The 21,889-nt window shown below is 43.2% G+C and overlaps 1 pseudogene; it reads left to right on the top strand.

The window, feature by feature from the left end:
• The window catches only part of LOC112075493 (gamma-aminobutyric acid type B receptor subunit 1-like), a 68,094-nt pseudogene that overhangs the window by 42,956 nt on the left and 3,249 nt on the right, over positions 1-21,889 (top strand).

Genomic DNA, 21,889 nt, shown 5'->3' with positions numbered 1-21,889 from the left:
GCTCCTGTGATACCATCTCTGTGATACCATCTCGTGCATACCATCTCTGTGTGATACATCTCGTGTGATACCATCTCTGTGATACCATCTCTGTGATACCAATCTCTGTGATACCATCCTGGTGAACCATCTCCGTGATACCATCTCTGTGATACCATCTCTGTGATACCATCTCTGTGATACCATCCTGTGATACCATCTCTGTGCATACCATTCTCCGTGATACCATCTCTGTGATACCATCTCTGTGATACCATCTATGTGATACCATCTCTGTGATACCACATCTATGTTGATACATCTATGTGATACCATCTACTGTGATACCATCTATGTGATCACCATCTATGTGATACCATCTATGTGATACCATCTATGTGATACCATCTATGTGATACCCTCTATGTGATACCATCTATGTGATACCATCTATGTGATACCATCTATTGATACCATCTAGTGATACCATCTCTGTGATACCCTCTATGTGATACCATCTATGTGATACCATCTCTGTGATACCATCTCTGTGATACCATCTATGTGATACCATCCTATTGTGATACCATCTATGTGATACCATCTATGTATACCATCTATGTGATACCATCTATGTGGATACCATCTCTGTGATACCATCTATTTGATACCATCTCTGTGATACCATCTATGTGATACCATCTATGGATACCATCTATGTGATACCATCTATGTGATACCATCTATGTGATACCATCTCTGTGATACCATCTATGTGATACCATCTATGTGATACCCTCTCTGTGATACCATCTATGTGATACCCTCTCTGTGATACCCTCTCTGTGATACCATCTATGTGATACCATCTATGTGATACCATCTATGTGATACCATCTCTGTGATACCATCTATGTGATACCATCTATGTGATACCCTCTCTGTGATACCATCTATGTGATACCCTCTCCATGATACCCTCTATGTGATACCATCTCTTGATACCATCTATGTGATACCCTCTCCGTGATACCCTCTCTGTGATACCATCTATGTGAACCATCTATGTGATACCATCTCTGTGATACCATCTCTGTGATACCATCTATGTGATACCATCTATGTGATACCCTCTTCTGGATACCATCTCTAGTGATACCGGCTCCATGATACCCTCTATGTGATACCATCTCTGTGATACCATCTATGTGATACCCTCTCCGTGATGAACCCTCTCTGTGATACCATCTATGTGAACCATCTATGTGATACCATCTCTGTGATACCATCTCTGTGATACCATCTATGTGACCCTCTCCGTGATACCCTCTCTGTGATACCATCTATGTGATACCATCTATGTGATACCCTCTCCGTGATACCCTCTATGTGACAGCATATCTAGTGGAATCACAGGAATATTGATCTGCTATTATGGAACATGTATAATATTATGCTCTACTTTAGACTGACAGGCTCTGGTACTGCAGAGTTCAGGTGAATCCTCAATCAGAGTTTCAGGATGTGTATATTTATAGTATGGGTGACCTGTCTCTCTGTCTCCCCTTCCTCCCTTCTCTTTCCCTCCCTCTCTCTCCTCCCTTCTCGTTCCCTCCCTCTCTCTCCTCCCTTCTCTTTCCTCCCTCTCTCTCCCCCTTCTCTTTCCCTCCCTCTCTCTCCCCCTTTTCTTTCCCTCCCCTCTCTCTCCCCTTCTCTTTCCTTCCCTCTCTCTCCCCCTTCTCTCCCTCCATCTCACTCCTCCCTTCTCTTTCCCTCCCTCTCTCCTCCCTTCTCTTTCTCTCCCTCTCTGTCCACCCTGCACAGGAGGCAGCTATAAGAAGATTGGATACTTCGACAGTACTAAAGGCAATCTATCCTGGTATGGGAATGACAAGTGGATAGGTGAGCCACATTCATATATATATATATATTATTATTATTATTTTTATTATATATACTTTTTTTATTGACATTTTTTATTCCTTATTTTAGCAGGTGATTTGACTGATAATACATGTCAATTTACAGTAACGACCTGGGATAGTTACAAAACATAGTAAAAATACATAGTTAACATACAAAATACACTCACATGACCAAAAGTATGTGGAAACCGCTCTGTATGGACCTCACTTTGTGCACAGGGGCATTATCATGCTGAAACAGGAAAGGCCTTCCCCAAACTCTTGCCACAAAGTTGGAAGCTTAGAATCATCTAGACTGTCATTGTATGATGTAGATTGTCCTTCACTGGAACTAAAGAGCCTGAACCATGAAAAACAGCCCCAGACCATTAGTCCTCCTCCACCAAACTTTACAGTTGGCACTATGCATGGGGCAGGTAGCGTTTCTGGCATCCACAAATCCAGATTTGTCCGTCGGACTACCAGATGGTGAAGCGTTATTCATCACACCAGAGAACGTGTTTCCACTGCTCCAGAGTCCAATGGCGGCGAGCTTTACACCACTCCACCCAACGCTTGGCATTGCGCATGTGATCTTAGGCTGCTCTGCCATGGAAACCCATTTCATGAAGCTCCAAAACAAACAGTTATTGTGCTGACGTTGCTTCCAGAGGCAGTTGGAACTCTGTAGTGAGTGTTGCAACGAGGACAGATGATTTTTATTCGCTTCAGCGACTCGGCGGCCCGTTCTGTGAGCTTGTGTGGTCTACCACTTCGCGTCTGAGCCGTTGTTGCTCCTAGACGTTTCCACTTCACAATAACAGCCCTTACAGTTGACCGGTGCAGCTCTAGAAGGGCAGAAATTTGACGACCTAACTTGCTGGAAAGGGGCATCCTATGACGGTGCCACATGAAAGTCACTGTGCTCTTCAGTAAGGCCATTCTACTGCAATGTTTGTCTATGGAGATTTTATACACCTGTCAGCAACGGGTGTGGCTGAAATAGCCAAATCCACTAATTCAAGGGGTGTCCACATACTGTACTTTATAAAAGCAACAAAAAAACACAAACACAGTCAAATTAAAAATAAATCATAAGAAACAAACAGATTCTTCCTCAAAAAAGGTCCTCACATCCGTCTGAACTGCCTCAGAGGATCCCTCCGGGTGTGCACAGGGGCATTATCATGCTGAAACAGGAAAGGGCCTTCCCCAAACTCTTGCCACAAAGTTGGAAGCTTAGAATCATCTAGACTGTCATTGTATGATGTAGATTGTCCTTCACTGGAACTAAGAGGCCTGAACCATGAAAAACAGCCCCAGACCATTAGTCCTCCTCCACCAAACTTTACAGTTGGCACTATGCATTGGGGCAGGTAGCGTTTTCCTGGCATCCACCAAARCCAGATTTGTCCGTCGGACTACCAGATGGTGAAGCGTTATTCATCACACCAGAGAACGTGTTTCCACTGCTCCAGAGTCCAATGGCGGCGAGCTTTACACCACTCCACCCAACGCTTGGCATTGCGCATGGTGATCTTAGGCTGCTCTGCCATGGAAACCCATTTCATGAAGCTCCAAACAAACAGTTATTGTGCTGACGTTGCTTCCAGAGGCAGTTTGGAACTRMGTAGTGAGTGTTGCAACCGAGGACAGATGATTTTTATTCGCTTCAGCACTCGGCGGTCCCGTTCTGTGAGCTTGTGTGGTCTACCACTTCGCGTCTGAGCCGTTGTTGCTCCTAGACGTTTCCACTTCACAATAACAGCCCTTACAGTTGACCGGTGCAGCTCTAGAAGGGCAGAAATTTGACGACCTAACTTGCTGGAAAGGTGGCATCCTATGACGGTGCCACATTGAAAGTCACTGTGCTCTTCAGTAAGGCCATTCTACTGCCAATGTTTGTCTATGGAGATTTTATACACCTGTCAGCAACGGGTGTGGCTGAAATAGCCAAATCCACTAATTTCAAGGGGTGTCCACATACTGTACTTTTATAAAAGCAACAAAAAAACACAAACACAGTCAAATTAAAAATAAATCATAAGAAACAAACAGATTCTTCCTCAAAAAAGGTCCTCACATCCGTCTGAACTGCCTCAGAGGCATCAATTCATGTAATTTCACTGACCTCTGTAGACCATTCCGCAAGCAAGGTGCACAATAGCTAATGGATTGATTTACCTAACTCTGTGGAGATGGAAGGGAGTTAGCCATCCCTGAGACCGTGTCCGATAGCTTGTATTTCTGAAGGTTAACAGAGACGTGAGGTACGGTGGTAGTTTATGCAGGAGGGCTTTTTTAAAACAAAAACATCTTCCTCATCCCCCCTTATTCTCCTGTTTATCACTGTCTGTTGCTCCCTCCCTCCCTCCCTCCCTCCCCACCCTCCTCCTCCCTCCCTCCTCCTCCCTCCCTCCCTCCTCTCTCTTTGTCACTCTCTGTCACTCTCTCACTCTCTCTTTGTCAACTCTATCTCTCTCCCTCTCACACACAAACATTCTCTCTCTACCTCCTTCGCTACCTTTATTGTCCATCTGCCTTTCGCATTTTCTTTCCCCTCCTCCTTTTTCTCACTCCCTCCTTCCCTCCTTCTCTCATTCTCTCCTTCTCTCCTTCTCTCCACTAGCAGGGTTGGCTAAGAATGTTCATCAATCAATCAGTCAGGTTTTATTTATCATGTTGTCGGTGAAAACAGCAATGCTCCGAAACGTATAGCTTTGCACAGTTTGCACACCTTGAAAAACACCACGCACGCACGCACGCACGCACACACACACACACACACACACACACACACAACACACACACACACACACACGCACGCACGCACACGCACACGCACACACTGAAACACACACTTAAACTGAAGGGGCTTTATGTAAAATCCAGTACTTCATACTGAGCGTAGATTGAGTATGCCGATTGATAGGACCATGTGTAATATCTCACAAGAGAGATATTATTTCATTTCATTTACTTAAACATGATGACCGGTTCAGAGCGATGACAGGAAGAAAATGAATGGAAGATGCCGTGCTGACAGTCTAAACAAAACAAAGGCGGAGGCAATCTCAGACGCAATTTAACTGGAGCCGAATCCATGACCTTGACTTTGAGGAACGGGGGGAACGGGACGGTGCGGCTCTGTAGTCTAATCAGCGTGGCCGGGTAGCTAGCTTTGTGTTTACGTCCGTGTCAGAGCATGCGTCCCAAATGCAACCCTAACCCCTATGGGCTCTGGTCAAAGTAGTGCACTACCTAGGCAATAGGATGCCACTTGGGATGTCAGAGAGAGAGTCAGTTCGCCTCCGCGAACACTGAAAAAACATTTAACTAACAGGGCCTAATGGTTTGAGAAAAGTGGTTTTGTGTATTTACTGTGGAACCAAGGTTGCATAAACAGTGTTGTATTGGGAGACAGTGTTGGTAGTTGGGAGACAGTGTTGTATTGGGAAACAGTGGTTGTATTGGGAGACAGTGTTGTATTGGGAGACAGTGTTGTATTGGGAGACAGTGTTGTATTGGGAGACAGTGTTGTATTGGGAGACAGTGTTGTATTGGTAGACAGTGTTGTATTGGTAGACAGTGTTGTATTGGAAGACAGTGTTGTATTGGGAGACAGTGTTGTAGACAGTGTTGTATTGGGAGACAGTGTTGTATTGGGAGACAGTGATGTATTGGGAGACAGTGTTGTATTGGGAGACAGTGTTGTATTGGGAGACAGTGATGTATTGGGAGACAGTGATGTATTGGGAGACAGTGTTGTATTAGGAGACAGTGTTGTATTGGGAGACAGTGTTGTATTAGGAGACAGTGTTGTATTGGGAGACAGTGTTGTATTGGGAGACAGTGTTGTATTGGGAGACAGTGTTGTATTGGGAGACAGTGTTGTATTGGGAAATAGGACCATGTGTTATATATCAGTGTTATTGATTCAAATAATAAAATATAATGAAATGCCTCATTCAATAAACTAACATTAATGAAGCTTTTGTTCCTTTCAGCATTGTTTCGATGTGTGTTTACATTTTTAATTAATTGGTTATTTAAAGTGTTGTTGGACAGATTGGCGCCATGGTAACTGTGTAGAGCTATGACTTCCTGCTTGGATAGAAGGGTGTGAATGGTGATTCACTGATCGGCCATATGGCTCCTCTCTCAATTTCAATTGAATTCAAAGGGCTTTATTGGCATGGAAAACATATGTTGACATTGCCAAAGCAAGTGAAATAGATAATAAACAAAAATGAAATAAACAATTAAAATGAATGTGTAAACATTACACTCACAGAAGTTCCAAAATAATAAAAACATTTCAAATGTCATATTATGTTTATATACAGTGTTGTAACGATGTTCAAATAGTTAAAGTACAAAAGGGAAAATAAATAAACATATATATGGGTTGTATTTACAATGGTGTTTGTTCTTCACTGGTTGCCTTTTTCTTGTGGCAACAGGTCACAAATCTTGCTGCTGTGATGGCACACTGTGGTATTTCACCCAGTAGATATGGGAGTTTATCAAAATTGGGTTTGTTTTCGAATTCTTTGTGGATCTGTGTAATCTGAGAGAAATATGTGTCTCTAATATGGTCATACATTTGGCAGGAGGTTAGGAAGTGCAGCTCAGTTTCCACCTCAGTTGTGGGCAGTGTGCCGAGGTATGTGTAGTTGTTTGTGTGCTCCAGGGCAACGGTGTCTAGATGGAATTTGTATTTGTTGTCCTGGCAACTGGACCTTTTTTGGAACACCATTATTTTGGTCTTACTGAGATTTACTGTCAGGGCCCAGGTCTGACAGAATCTGTGCAGAAGATCTAGGTGCTGCTGTAGGCCCTCCTAGGTTGGTGACAGAAGCACCAGATCACCATCAAACAGTAGACATTTGACTTCAGATTCTAGTAGGGTGAGGCCAGGTGCTGCAAACTGTTCTTGTGCCCTCACCAATTCATTGATATATATGTTGAAGAGGGTGGGGCTGCATCTCTGTCTCACCCTACTGCCCTGTTGAAAGAAATGTGCTTGTTTTTTGCCAATTTTAACCGCACACTTGTTGTTTGTGGACATGGATTTCATAATGTCAGATTTTTTCCCCCAACACCACTTTCCATCAATTTGTATAGCAGAGCAAATTGAGTAAAAAGCTTTTTTGAAATAAACAAAGCATAAAAAGACTTTGCCTTTGTTTTGGTTTGTTTGTTTGTCAATTAGGGTGTGCAGGGTGAATACGTGGTCTGTTGAATGGTAATTTGGTTAAAAAGCCAATTTGACATGCAGAGGATTTTCCCAAGGTTGCTGTTGACGTATATCCCACGGTAGTTATTGAGGTTAGATTTGTCTATACTTTTGTGGATTGGGGTGATCAGTCCTTGGTTCCAAATATTAGGGAAGATTCCAGAGCTGAGGATAATGTTAAAGAGTTTAAGTATAGCCAATTGGAATGTGTGGTCTGTATATTTGATCATTTCATTTAGGATACTATCAACACTACAGGCCTTTCTGGGTTGGAGGGTTTGTATTTTATCCTGTAGTTCATTCAATATAATTGGAGAATCCAGTGGGTTCTGGTAGTCTTTAATAATTGATTCTAAGATTTTTATTTGGTCATGTTTTTGTTATAGGGCCAAGAAGATAGGAGAAGTGGTTCATCTCTACATCTCCTTTGATAACTCTTTGTGTTGTTGTTTGTTTAGTGTTTAACCCAGAAGTGGTTAGATAATATGGATTCTTCAATTACATTGAGCTGATTTCTAACGTGCTGTACCTTCTTTTTCCCTAGTTTCTCTCTCTGTGTCTCTCTCTCTGTGTCTCTCTGTGTCTCTCTCTCTGTCTCTCTCTCTGTCTCTCTCTCTCTCTCTCTCTCTCAAATTACAAATTCAATTCAATTCAATGGGGCTTTATTGCAATGGGAAACATGTGTTAACCATTGCCAAAGCAAGTGAGGTAGATATTAAACAAAAGTGAAAAACAATCCAAATTAAAACAGTAAACATTACACATACAGAAGTTTCAAAACAATAAAGACATTACAAATGTTTATATTATATATATACAGTGTTGTAACAATGTACAAATGGATAAAGCACACAAGTTAAAATAAATAAGCATAAAACTATGGGTTGTATTTACAATGGTGTTTGTTCTTCACTGGTTGCCCTTTTCTTGTGGCAAACGGTCACAAACTCTTGCTGCTGTGATGGCACACTGTGGAATTTCTCCCAGTAGATATGGGAGTTTATCAAAATTGGATTTGTTTTCAAATTCTTTGTGGATCTTGTAATCTGAGGAAATATGTCTCTCTAATATGGTCATACATTGGGCAGGAGGTTAGAAGTGCAGCTCAGTTTCCACCTCATTTTGTGGGCAGTGTGCACATAGCCTGTCTTCTCTTGAGAGCCATGTCTGCCTACGGCGGCCTTTCTCAATAGCAGCAGGCTATGCCTCACTGAGTCTGTACATAGTCAAAAGCTTCCTTAAGTTTGGGTCAGTCACAGTGGTCAGGTATTCTGCACTGTGTACTCTCTGTTAGGGCCAAATAAGCATTCTATTTGCTCTGTTTTTTGTTAATTCTTTCCAATGTGTCAAGTAATTATCTTTTTGTTTTCTCATGATTTGGTTGGGTCTAATTGTGCTGTTGTCCTGGGGCTCTGTGGGGTGTGTTGTGTTTGTGAACAGAGCCCTAGGACCAGCTTGCTTAGGGGACTCTTCTCCAAGTTCATCTCTCTGTAGGTGATGGCTTTGTTATGGAAGGTTTGGGAATCGCTTCCTTTTAGGTGTTGTGAATTTAACGGCTCTTTTCTGGATTTGATAATTAGTGGGTATCGGCCTAATTCTGCTCTGCATGCATTATTTGGTGTTCACGTTGTACACGGAGGATATTTTTGCAGAATTCTGCATGCAGAGTCTCAATTTGGTTTGTCCCATTTTGTGAAATCTTGGTTGGTGAGCGGACCCCAGACCTCACAACCATAAAGGGCAATGGGCTCTATGACTGATTCAGGTATTTTTAGCCAGATCCTAATTGGTATGTTGAAATTTATGTTCCTTTTGATGGCATAGAAGGCCCTTCTTGCCTTGTCTCTCAGATCGTTTACAGCTTTGTGGAAGTTACCTGTGGTGCTGATGTTAGGCCGAGGTATGTATAGTTTTTTGTGTGCTCTAGGGCAACGGTGTCTAGATGGAATTTGTGGTCCTGGACTGGACCTTTTTGGAACACCATTATTTTGGTCTTACTGAGATTTACTGTCAGGGCCCAGGTCTGACAGAATCTGTGCAGAAGATCTAGGTGCTGCTGTAGGCCCTCCTTGGTTGGTGACAGAAGCACCAGATCATCACAAACAGTAGACATTTGACTTCAGATTCTAGTAGGGTGAGCCGGGTGCTGCAACTGTTCTTGCCCCCCAATTCTTGATATATATGTTGAAGAGGGTGGGGCTGCTCATCCGTCTCACCCACGCCCTGTTGAAGAAATGTGTTGTTTTTTGCCAATTTTAACCGCACACTTGTTGTTTGTGACATGGATTTATAATGTCGATTTTTCCCCAACACCACTTTCCATCAATTTGTATAGCAGAAGCAAATTGAGTAAGCTTTTTTGAAAAACAAAGCATAAAGACTTTGCCTTTGTTTTGGTTTGTTGGTTGTCAATTAGGGTGTGTAGGGTGAATACATGGTCTGTGTACGGTAATTTGGTAAAAAGCCAATTTGACATTTGCTCAGTACATTGTTTTCATTGAGGAAATGTACGAGTTCTGCTGTTAATGAAAATGCAGAGGATTTTCCCAAGGTTACTGTTGACGCATATTCCACGGTAGTTATTGGGGTCAAATTTGTCTCCACTTTTGTGGATTGGGGTGATCAGTCCTTGGTTCCAAATATTGGGGAAGATGCCAGAGCTAAGGATGATGTTAAAGTTTTAGTTATAGCCAATTGGAATTTGTTGTCTGTATATTTGATCATTTCATTAAGGATACCATCAACACCACAGGCCTTTTTGGGTTGGAGGGTTTTTATTTGGTCCTGTAACTCATTCAAGGTAATTGGAGAATCCAGTGGGTTCTGGTAGTCTTTAATAGTTGATTTCTAGGATTTGTATTTGATCATGTATATGTTTTTTGTTCTTTATTCTTTGTTATAGAGCCAAAAAGATTGGAGAAGTGGTTTACCCATACATCTCCATTTTGGATAGATAATTCTTCGTGTTGTTGTTTTGTTTAGTGTTTTCCAATTTTCCCAGAATTGGTTAGAGTCTATGGAGTCTTCAATTACATTGAGCTGATTTCTGACGTGCTGTTCCTTCTTTTTCCGTAGTGTATTTCTGTATTGTTTTAGTGATTCACCATAGTGAAGGCGTAGACTCAGGTTTTCCGGGTCTCTATGTTTTTGGTTGGACAGGTTCCTCAATATTCTCTCTCTCTCTCTCTCTCTCTCTATCTCTTCCTCTCTTCTCTGTCTCTCGGTCTGTCTCTCTCGCTCTCTCTCTCTCGTTCTCTCGCTCTCTCTCTCGTCTGTCTGTCTGTCTGTCTGTCTGAAGTTAAAGAATTATGTTATTTTCTTGCCAATTTTAATGCTGCACGTATTGCCAGTATACATTGATTTAATTATGTCATATGTTTTACAACCAACACCACTTTCAATAACTTTGTAGAACAAATATAATCAAATGCTTTTTGGAAGTCGATAAAGCAAGCGTATATTTTGGTATTATTTTGGTGGACATGCTTATCTATCAGGGTGTGTAGGGTGTAAATATGATCAGTTGTGCGATGTTTTGGTATAAATCCAATTTGGCTTTTACTCAAGACATTGTGCTTATTAAGGAAGTTTAGAACTCTTACATTTATAATACTAGAGAAAACCTTCCCCAGGTTACTGTTCACACAAATGCCTCTGTAATTGTTCGGGTCAAATTTGTCTCCGTTCTTAAAGATTGGGGTTATGAGTCCTTGATTCCAGATGTCAGGGAAATAACCTACACTCAGGATCAAATTAAACAGTTTTAATATAGCCAATTTAAATTTTGCACTAGTGAGTTTGAGCATCTCATTTAGGATGCCATCAGGTCCGCATGCTTTTTTAAATTTGAGGTTCTGAAGTTTCTTATAGAGCTCCTGGTCAGTAATTGGGGAGTCCAGTGGATTTTGATTGTCCTTTACAGCTTTTTCTAATCCATTCAACTTCTCATGAATATGGCGTTGTTCTGCGTTTGTGTCAATTTGAACGGTGTTGTAGAGGATTTTAAAATGGGTTGTACATATGTCACCATTTTGTATCGCTAATTCCTCTTGTTTCGTTTAAAAAAAAAAATCTCCAATTTTGCCAGAAGTTGTTTGTGTTTATGGACTCCTCAATTAGTGTCAGCTGCTTGCTGTTGTACTGTGCTTTTTTGGTTTGTGTACGTTTATAGAGTTTTAAAGTCTCACAGTAATGAAGGCGTAATTCACCATTATTTGGGTCTCTGTGCTTTTGGTTGGATAGTGTTCTAAGTTTTTTCCTTATAATTTTACAATCTGCATCAAACCAGTTGTCTTCTGTGATCTTTTTTGTTTTCTTTTTTATCAATTTCAGTTGTGCTTCTTTTGCCGTTTGCCTGAATATATAGTTGATGTTTTTTACTGCTAGATTGATGCCTTCTTTACTGTGAGTGAATGTGGTATCCAGAAAGTTAGAAAGTTATCTAAGAGTGTTTGGATATTTTGGTTCCAGGTTGCTTTCTGGTATTCTTTTGTGCTGTTTTGGGCCCATCTGTATGAATTTCTGATGTTGTACAGCTTACTGGGCTGTGAATGTCTGGTTGTACAGCTTACTGGGCTGTGAATGTCTGGTTGTACAGCTTACTGGGCTGTGAATGTCTGGTTGTACAGCTTACTGGGCTGTGAATGTCTGGTTGTACAGCTCACTGGGCTGTGAATGTCTGATGTTAGTACAGCTTCCTTGGCTGTGAATGTCTGGTTGTACAGCTTACTGGCGTGTGAATGTCTGGTTGTACAGCTTAACTGGGCTGTGAATGTCTGGTTGTACAGCTTACTGGGCTGTGAATGTCTGATGTTGTACAGCTTACTGGGCTGTAAATGTCTGGTTGTACAGCTTACTGGGCTGTGAATGTCTGGTTGTACAGCTTACTGGGCTGTGAATGTCTGGTTGTACAGCTTACTGGGCTGTGAATGTCTGGTTGTACAGCTTACTGGGCTGTGAATGTCTGGTTGTACAGCTTACTGGGGCTGTGAATGTCTGGTTGTACAGCTTACTGGGCTGTGAATGTCTGATGTTGTACAGCTTCCTGGGCTGTGAATGTTCTGATGTTGTACAGCGTACTGGGCTGTGAATGTCTGGTTAACAGCTTACTGGGCTGTGAATGTCTGGTTGTACAGCTTACTGGGCTGTGAATGTCTGGTTGTACAGCTTACTGGGCTGTGAATGTCTGGTTGTACAGCTTACTGGGCTGGTGAATGTCTGGTTGTACAGCTTACTGGGCTTGTGAATGTCTGGTTGTACAGCTTACTGGGCTGTGAATGTCTGGTTGTACAGCTTACTGGGCTGTGAATGTCTGCTGTTGTACAGCTCACTGGGCTGTGAATGTGTGGTTTATACAGCTTACTGGGCTGTGAATGTCTGGTTATACAGCTTACTGGGCTGTGAATGTCTGTTGTACAGCTTACTGGGCTGTGAATGTCTGGTTGTACAGCTTACTGGGCTGTGAATGTCTGGTTGTACAGCTTACTGGGCTGTGAATGTCTGGTTGTACAGCTTACTGGTGTGATGTCTGGTTGTAACAGCTTCTGCGGCTGTGAATGTCTGGTTGTACAGCTTACTGGGCTGTTGAATGTCTGGTTGTACAGCTTACTGGGCTGTGAATGTCTGGTTGTACAGCTTACTGGGCTGTGAATGTCTGGTTGTACAGCTTACTGGGCTGTGCAATGTCTGGTTGTTTCCATGTCTATTGAAGGACAACCTTTCCCGCGGTCTTTCTCTCTCTGTCTGTCTGTCTGTCTGTCTGTCCTGTCTGTCTGTCTGTCTGTCTGTCTGTCTGTCTGTCTGTCTGTCTGTCTGTCTGTCTGTCTGTCTGTCTGTCTGTCTGTCTGTCTGTCTGTCTGTCTGTCTGTCTCTGTCTGTCTGTCTGTCCTGTCTGTCTGTCTGTCTGTCTGTCTGTCTGTCTGTCTGTCTGTCTGTCTCTCTCTCTCTCTGCTCCTCTGTCTTCTGTCTGTCTGTCTGTCTGTCTGTCTGTCTGTCTGTCTGTCTGTCTGTCTGTCTGTCTGTGTCTTTCTTTCTGTCTGTCCTCTATTGTCTCCCTCTGTCTCTCTCTCTGTCTCTTTCTTCCTCTCTTGGCCCTGGTCATCATGCCTGTAACCTGTAAACGCTAGAGGTCTGGTACAGTTTGAAGGTCACATTGCATTGAAAGTCACTCATACCCATCATACATAACATCACACCCAAATGCATAACCAAAAATCCTTTTTCAACATTGTGTGGTAAGACCGATGTAAGTCTATGTGATCGGGTGGAGGTCAGATTGGTACTGTAGCTAGCTGGTCTTTGAAGGTCACAACATACAATAACGTGACATCATAATGCATACCGACATCCTGCCATGTGCTAAGACCAATGTAAGTCCATGTTCTCATGTGGATTTGCTTCTAATGATGTATCAGCATTTCAATAAATCAAGTGCTTTGTGGGCATGCCAGCCCCCTGCCCTGTGTTTGTAACGAGTCCCCTAGAATTGACACACAGACACAGACACAGACACAGACACAGACACACACACACACACACACACAGGACACAGACACAGACACAGACACAGACACACCACCACACACAACCACACAACACACACACACACACACACACACACACACACACACACACACACACACACACACACACACACACACACACACACACACACACACACAAACACACACACACACACCCAGGGTGATGCACTAGTCTGATGGTCGTTGAAGACTCAGGCTGTGTCCCATAGTCCTCTGGTCAAAAGTAGTGCGTGAGACTGATGACCTTAGATATCACTGATGTTCAATGTCCCAAATGGCACCCTATTTCCTATGTATGGCACTACTTTTGATAAGGGCCCATATAGAGAATATGGCCCATAGGGAACAGGCTGTCTGTTTGGGGTCACAGTGCGGTGGGCCATCTGCTTGTACAGAGAGACACGTCGACATCAGACAGTGTCTATGTGTCCAAAATGGCCCCCTCGTAGGACTTAAAAATAGTGCCCTATATATAAGAAATAGGACTCTGTTTGAAAGTAGTGCCCTATATAGGAATAGGGCTCTGTTTACAAGTAGTGCCCTATATACCGCGAAGTAGGACTCTGTTTAAAAGTAGTGCCCTATATGGGAATAGGGACTCTGTTTAAAAGTAGTGCCTATAATAGGGAATAGGACTCTGTTTAAAAGTAGTGCCCTATATAGGGAATAGGACTCTGTTAAAAGTTGTGCCCTATATAGGGAATAGGACTCTGTTTAAAAGTAGCGCCCTATATAGGGACAATAGGGTGCCATTTGTGACACAACTCTAACGAAAGGGAAAGAACCGTGGCCTGCCATCTTTCCGACAGCATGTCATCGTTTCATGGTCAGACGTGTCCTTCTCCTTCTCCTGCCTGCCTGCCACGGTCCACCAGAGCCCCCGGTGAACGTCCCTCCACCCGCCGCTCCCGTCACACCCTCTTTCCCCCGCGGTTCTTCTTGGGGAAACGGGGCTAAGAATAACCAGACGTGACAGAATAAGGGCCTCTTGAAGGAGAGCGTGACTTTGTTCCAGATGGGAAGCCGCCACGTGTTGACCGTCTGGTCTGCAGCCGGCATTTGATTTTCACTTGCCCTCTGCAGCGACTCATCTCTCTCCTCTCTCTTCCTCTCTGCTCTCTCTCTCTCTCTCTCTCTCTCTCTCCCTCTCCTCTCTCTCTCTCCCCTCTCTCTTCTCTCTCTCTCTCTCTCTCTCCCCTTTCTCCTCTCTCTCCTCTCCTCTCTCTCTTTCTCTCTCTCTTTCTCTCTCTCTGCCCTCTCTCTCCTCTCTCTCTTATCTCCTTCTCTCTCTCTCTCTCTCTCCTCTCTCTCTCCCTCTCTCTTCTCTCTCTCTCTCTCCTCTCTCTCTCTCTCTCTCTCCTCTCTCTCTCTGTCTTCAAATCAGACCAGATAGACATGAGCAGAAAAGAGGGTAATAGAGTCAGTGTGTTTGTATCCTAACACGGGCTGGCCTCGGTCTCGTGCTCTTTAAGCATGACGACAAACACTGGTCCACCCATTTTGGTCTCACCCTCCTTTCCTCTCTCTCTCTCGTTTTTGTCCCGTCTTTGTCTCCGGCTCTGTTTCTCCTTCATCCTCTTACTGCATTTTTTATTTGTCTGTGTTTGTTCACACTCTCTCTCTCCTCCCTCATTCCATCAGTCGCCCTGACAACCACTGCATCGCTGCTTCCCTTTTCTTATCGCCCGTGGCAACCATTATGGAGCCCGGTCGCCATGGTAACACACTGTTCCGATTTCAGCACTAAGGGCAAGGAAGAGGTTATTAGAGAGAACACACTGGCCCAAATGACACCTACTAACACACACACACACACACACACACCTTCGTACACACACCCACACACACACAACACCACACACACACACTCACACACACAACACCACACACACCACACACACACACACACACACACACACACACACACACTACACACACACACACACCACAGCACAACACAGATACGAACATTCAAACACACTCACACACACACACACCACACACACAGTATTGTAAGACTAACGCTTGTGGGGACACCACAATTCAGTCCAATTCTAAAAATCATTTTTCCCTAACCACTAACCCTAGCTCCTAACCCTAACACTAATTTTAACCTTAACCCTAAACCCCCTAGAAATAGCATTTGACCGTGTGGGGAACAATAAAATGTCCCCAGTTGGTCACATCCGCACACACGCACGCACGCACGCACACACACACACACGCACACACACACACACACACACACACACACATATGAAGGAATACAGTTGATTTGATTCCATATGAAGGAATACAGTTGATTTGATACCATAAGAAGGAATACAGTTGATTTGATTTCATATGAAGGAATACAGTTTATTTGTTTTCATATGAAGGAATACAGTTGATTTGATTCCGTGTGAAGGAATACAGTTGATTTGATTCCATGTGAAGGAATACAGTTGATTTGATTCCATGTAGCATAAAACTCCATAGCAACACGCTCCTGACTAAAGAGATGCGCTGTAGGTTACGGTTGCTACCCTGACCTCCTGACTCCATGGCAACGTGCTTTATATTAACAAACACACCGAGTTCTGAAGTAAGCATATGTCCCAAATGGCCCCCCTATTCCCTATATACTGTAGTGCACTACTTAGTACCCTAAACCGCTACATCTTAGCACTGCAGCATCCCAGGCTAAACCAGCACTGTTACAGCGTCACACACTCCTAGAACAACAGTGGAATATGCAACAATGAAGCATAACGAAGCATACAGAGACCATAGAAAAAAATATCATGAAACACGCAAACTATAGGAGCCTCTTATGGCGAGAGACAAACAAACAAACACTTTCCCATCCCCACCAATCCAGCGTCGCATTGAAGATACTGTCTGACAGGAAGCTGTTATATTTGAGTGCCAATTCACAGAGACATCGTGCACCTATCCAGCATCACACAGCAGATGGGCTCCAGGCTCTGTTCTTTTGAGTGCCCAATTGTCATTTTACATTTACACTACAGTATCTTAATTATGATCACTCTTTTGTTGCTTTGATGTGTCCTGCACCGCAGGAAATGCATGATTTACATAACTTCACTGAAAACCCTCACTAGTAGAAGGTTATATTGGCGGTGTGGTACTTTTAATGTAGCCTAATTTTGACCAGCTAATTGTCTAACCACCGATCAAGTAACATTATGGACTAAATGTTCAAATCCTGTTGCTGCAGGATCATTTTGCTGTGACAATACTGGTCAAATTAAGATCCAACACCTGTACTCCATATTCCAGACTGGAGATGTGGAGCAGTGTGTTGTTGGTGGTTAGTCTACTAACCCCGCTGACCTGTAACTCTACCAGATCACTCCTACTAACCCCGCTGACCTGTAACTCTACCAGATCACTCCTACTACTAAAGCCCAAACCCCTCGCTGCTGTAACTCTAAGAAAACCAGATCACTCCTACTACCGCTGCACGTCCCCTGTAGACTCCTACCACAGATCGACTCTAACTCAACCCCGCTGACCCTGTAACTCTAGCTAGCCCCAGATCAACATCCCACGCTACTACAACGCCAGTCCGCTGACCTGTAAGCTCTACCAAGATCAACTCCTACTAACCCGCCCAGCGTGGATCAAGACCCTTTAAACTCTACCAGATCACTCCTACACCCGGCAACCTGTAACCTACCAGATCACTCCTAAAACCTCCGCTGTGACCTGTACTCACCAGATCATCTACAACAGCCTCAAGCTGGAGGCCTCGGCAGCTCTAATCAAGTCCTTCAGATATTCTACTCACCAGTACCCCAACTAGCCAACTCCAGGGTCCTCTGCCCAGTACCCGTGCCTCTCCAACCACTCACAGAAGTCAACTCTACTACAAGGTGGGAGCCCCATGACTAACTCCTCACCCAAAGTCACTACCCTTAAATCAGCACTTACCCGCTGCCTGTAAGCTCTACCAGAATCACTCCTACTACATCCTGCTGACCCGTGTAACTCTACCACATCACTCCTACTAACTCCGCTGACTGTAACCTACCAGATCACTCCTACTAACCCGCTGACCTGTAAACTCTACCAGATCACTCTACTACCCTGCTTGACGCTGTAACTCTACAGATCACTCCTACGAACCCAGCTGACCTGTAAACTCCTAACCAGATGCACATACGCTACTCAACAGCCCCGTGACCACTGTAAACTCTACCTCCAGATAACCTGCCTATCTTAACCGCCAGCTAGACGTACTGTACACTCTCACCCAGATCACTCCTACTAACAAAGCCGCTGACCTGTTAACTCTACAGAAACTCAGCAGTCTACCCATAAACCCCGGCCAGCGTCTCGACCTGTAACTCTACAGATCCTCCTACTAACCCAGCTGACCTTAACCTCTAACCAGTCACCAGATCACTCCTAACTAACCGGCAGCTGAAACTGTAACTCTACCAGATAGTCCTCCACTGCTGAAGTCCGGGATGGCCGAGGGAGAGATCCCAAACAGCCTGATTAGAATTGTCTTCCCCTGAACCAAAGGACTCATCCATCATGAGACCTGTTGTTAGTCAGTTCGTTCATTTGTGGTAACAGCGCATACCCTTCTCTGATTATCAGACTGGAAAACGCCATAGTCAAACCACACATGGGTCTTGCAAGAATGATCTCTCATAGTCTGCAAGTTGACAGCTAGTGAGAATTTTGATAAACTATGACAAGTGATTAGAAAGCCGAATATAACGAAAGGTATGACATTTCCCTGACGAGTTGTTTTAACCAATAGCATACATAAACACAATTATATTTGTTAACTTTGCTACTAGTAAGGCGTAGAGTAATAATACGTTTAGCGAGGACCAATTGGTGTTTTCCTACGAGTAATGCCATCCACCTGGGTTACTTAATTCCATGCGTGAGCGCAGCATGCGGGCATATTTAAAACGGGACATCACGAGCGCTGTTCCTTGAGGTCTCTCGTAATCTCTCCATCTCCCATCCCATCCATCTATCTCTCCAATTCGAACCCTTTCAATTCAAGTGGGCTTCTTATTTTGCCAATGGGAAAACATGTGTTAACATTGCAAAAATGGGCAAACGCTGAGGTGATAATATACATAATTAGAGATCGATTGGGATAAATAAACAATATAAGAAGTAAAATCTTAACAGTAATACTATTACACTATTGACAGCCAACGCAGAGTTTCGAAAACAACTTAAAGAAGACATTAAACAGGTGACATTTGGGCACGGAAAACAGAGTGCTCAATGTCATATTTTTTTAGGTAAACTTTATATATTTTGAGTCCTCACGTGTTGTATAACAATTAGTTATACAAATGAATGTTATAAGGTACACTTTACATTCAAGTTGAGAAATAAATACACCACTCGATCAATAATATGGGGGTTGTATGAATGACAACTCGGTGGTTTGATTTTCTTTTCAAACGGTCAGGTTTTCAAACATGTCCCATTCTTACTGTGTATGGACTGTAATTACAGGTCATAAAATCCTTGCTGCTGTGATGGCACATTCATAATCAAACAGAACGATATGTTTAAAGATAATTTAGTCCTCGTAACGTACTTTCACACCCAGTTAAGAACCTGTGAGTAGGGAGTTTCAATTCTGTTCAAAAAATGCAGAGGTTTGATTTTTCGAATCCATATCTTCTGTGGGTCGGTTGTTGAAAGTCTTATGTAATGTGAGAGCCATAATTGTGGTCTCTAAATATGGGCAATCGAGGATCGTCATTAATTGTGGCGGTCAGTTGAGTTTACTGGAAGGCGGCTCTGCATCTCAGTTTCCACATGTCTCTATTTGGTTGTGGTCAGGTCGTGGTCACATAGCGAACTACTTGATCTTTATCTTCACCTCCTTTCTATTGAGAAACGCCATTGATCATGCCCCTATGGCGGCCCCATTTACTCAAAATAGCAAGGCTCACTGCCAGAACGAACTCTGGAGTCTCGGTACATGGAGGGTATGGGGTCAGCAGATCAAGCACGAGTAGTGCGATCCTATTGGGGCAGCCATTTCTTTTAATATGTGGTGAGTAGATTCAGCAATTTAAAGGCAGAGGTCCAAGCCTAGTATTTCTGCCCATCAGGGTTGTCATCTTCTCGTGGGTTTAAGGGCCGACAAGGGCTAGAGCATTCTAGTTTGCTCTGTTTTGCTTTCTATTGTTAATGCCGTTTCCGTGGTCCAATGTGTCACAGTATTTCATCGGTTTGTCTGGGTATTTCCTTCAGAAAAGTACTCCTTGGGGGTCTTGGAGGTATGCTTAAAATAATATATTGCGCTGCGCTTGTTCCTCTGCCTCGCGGGCTCTGAATCAAGGCAGTTACTGTGGGGCGTTGTTTCTGTCTTGCATGAACTGAGGTAGCTCCAGGACCCACGCCTGTGCTTTAGAGGGGGACTCTCTCCAGGTTTCTCCCATCTCTATCTTGTATGGGGATAGGCTATTTTAGTTAAATGAAAAGTTGGTGAACCGCGCTTTTTGGGAATCGATAACCTTTTATGGTACGGTTGTGCACGTATAAGTTTATATACCGACCTATATTTTCTTTATGGAATGTATTGGATTCTCTCACATTTCTTAAAACCACAACTCCAATCTTCCACACTTTGTCCCCACTCTTTCTCTCTGCGGGAACTCCCCTATATCCCTCTTTAATCATCTCTCCTACAAACTCTACCCCATATCCCTTCATCAACTATCTCCCTGGGCTTATACTTCTTATTCACATTCATTTGTCTCTGACAAAAGGGGGTCACAATTTCTTTTCTACTCAGAATTTGGCCAGCCTTCCATCCGTTCCCTTCTGTTACAAGCTCAATGTTCCAAGTTTTTTGGACCCAGAAAACGGTACCTGCGTCACATTAAATTTTTCTCGTGCCTTACGATAATATTTCTGGATTCCAAAACTATTCCCCTCTATTCCTCTATCTCTCTACACATGTTCTCTCCTCTCTCTCTCCTCTCTCGTCCCTTCATTTACTCCCTCTCTCTTCTCTCTCTCTCTCTCTCTTCCCCTCCTCTCTCTCTTCTCTCTCCTCTCTCCCTCTCTCTCTTCTCTCTCTCTCTCTCTCTCTCTCTCTCCTCTCTTCTCTTCTCCCCTCTCTCCTCTCTCTCATTCTCTCTCTCTCTCTTCTTCTCTTTCTTTCTCTCTTCTCTCCCTCTTCCTCCCTCTCCTCTCTCCGATCTCTCTGCGGTCAAGTCTTATCTCTCGTCCTCTCTCCTCCTCCTCTCTCTCCTCTCTTCTTCACTCTTACTCCTCTTCTTTCTCTCTCTCTCTCTCTCTTCTCTCTTCTCTCTCTCTCTTCTCTCTCTCCTCTCTCGTCTCTCTCTTCTCTCCTCTCTCTCTCCTTCTTTCTCTCTCTCTCTCTGTCCTTCTCTCTCCGCCCTACAAGGGTTTCTGTCCTTCAGTTGTGATTTTAAATGGAGATCTTGACTCTCTGTGGTCACTAAAAGAGCCCATGCCAACTCGTAAGCGAAGGGGTCCGTGAACCTGATGTCCCGCGGCTTTAGTCCCAGCCCAGCCTGATCCCACATACTTCCTTGTCTACTAATCATCCAAGCCTCCACATGGCTCATTCTACCCCTGCAAGTCTTCTCAGGTCCGTTTTGCTATAATGAGATTATAATAGATGATCATGATGTATCTTTATCTCTCTCCCCTCACGTAGGCTCCAGGCCCCCCAGCAGACTAGCTGACGGTGGTTATAAGAGGAGTTTAGGTTCCTCTCTCAGAAGCTCTTTTGTCTCTGTGTCTGTGTTCGCTGGACTGGGGATTCTAACTGGGATAGTGGTGTCTCACATTCAACATCTACAACAGCAATGTCAGGTACCCCCAAAGACTGCGTGTGTCGTTGCGGTGCGTGTGCGCGCTGCGCGTGATGCGGCGTGTGGGTGGTGCTGGCATAATTCTAGCAATATAATGTTCTTTCTTCCATGGTTTCCTAAGCGGTTTGATTATTTTTAAATATATAAGATTATTATATATTATTTGGTTATAATTTAAAATAAATATTATATTAATATAATATTATAATTTCTATTAATTAATTTAAAATTAAAAAAATGTTTATATGAAAAGTATATGTTATATAATATATTCATGAAATATTAATATAATTAAAAATAAAATTTAATATTAGATAAATTATATATGATATTAATTTATAATTTATGATTCAAATATTATAATAGAAATTATATATAAAT

The sequence above is a fragment of the Salvelinus sp. IW2-2015 genome, unplaced genomic scaffold (genome assembly GCF_002910315.2).
Source record: "Salvelinus sp. IW2-2015 unplaced genomic scaffold, ASM291031v2 Un_scaffold3196, whole genome shotgun sequence".
Lineage (NCBI taxonomy): Eukaryota > Metazoa > Chordata > Actinopteri > Salmoniformes > Salmonidae > Salvelinus > Salvelinus sp. IW2-2015.
The sequence above is the reverse complement of the archived record's forward strand: the minus strand, read 5'-3'. Positions and strand labels throughout refer to the sequence as shown.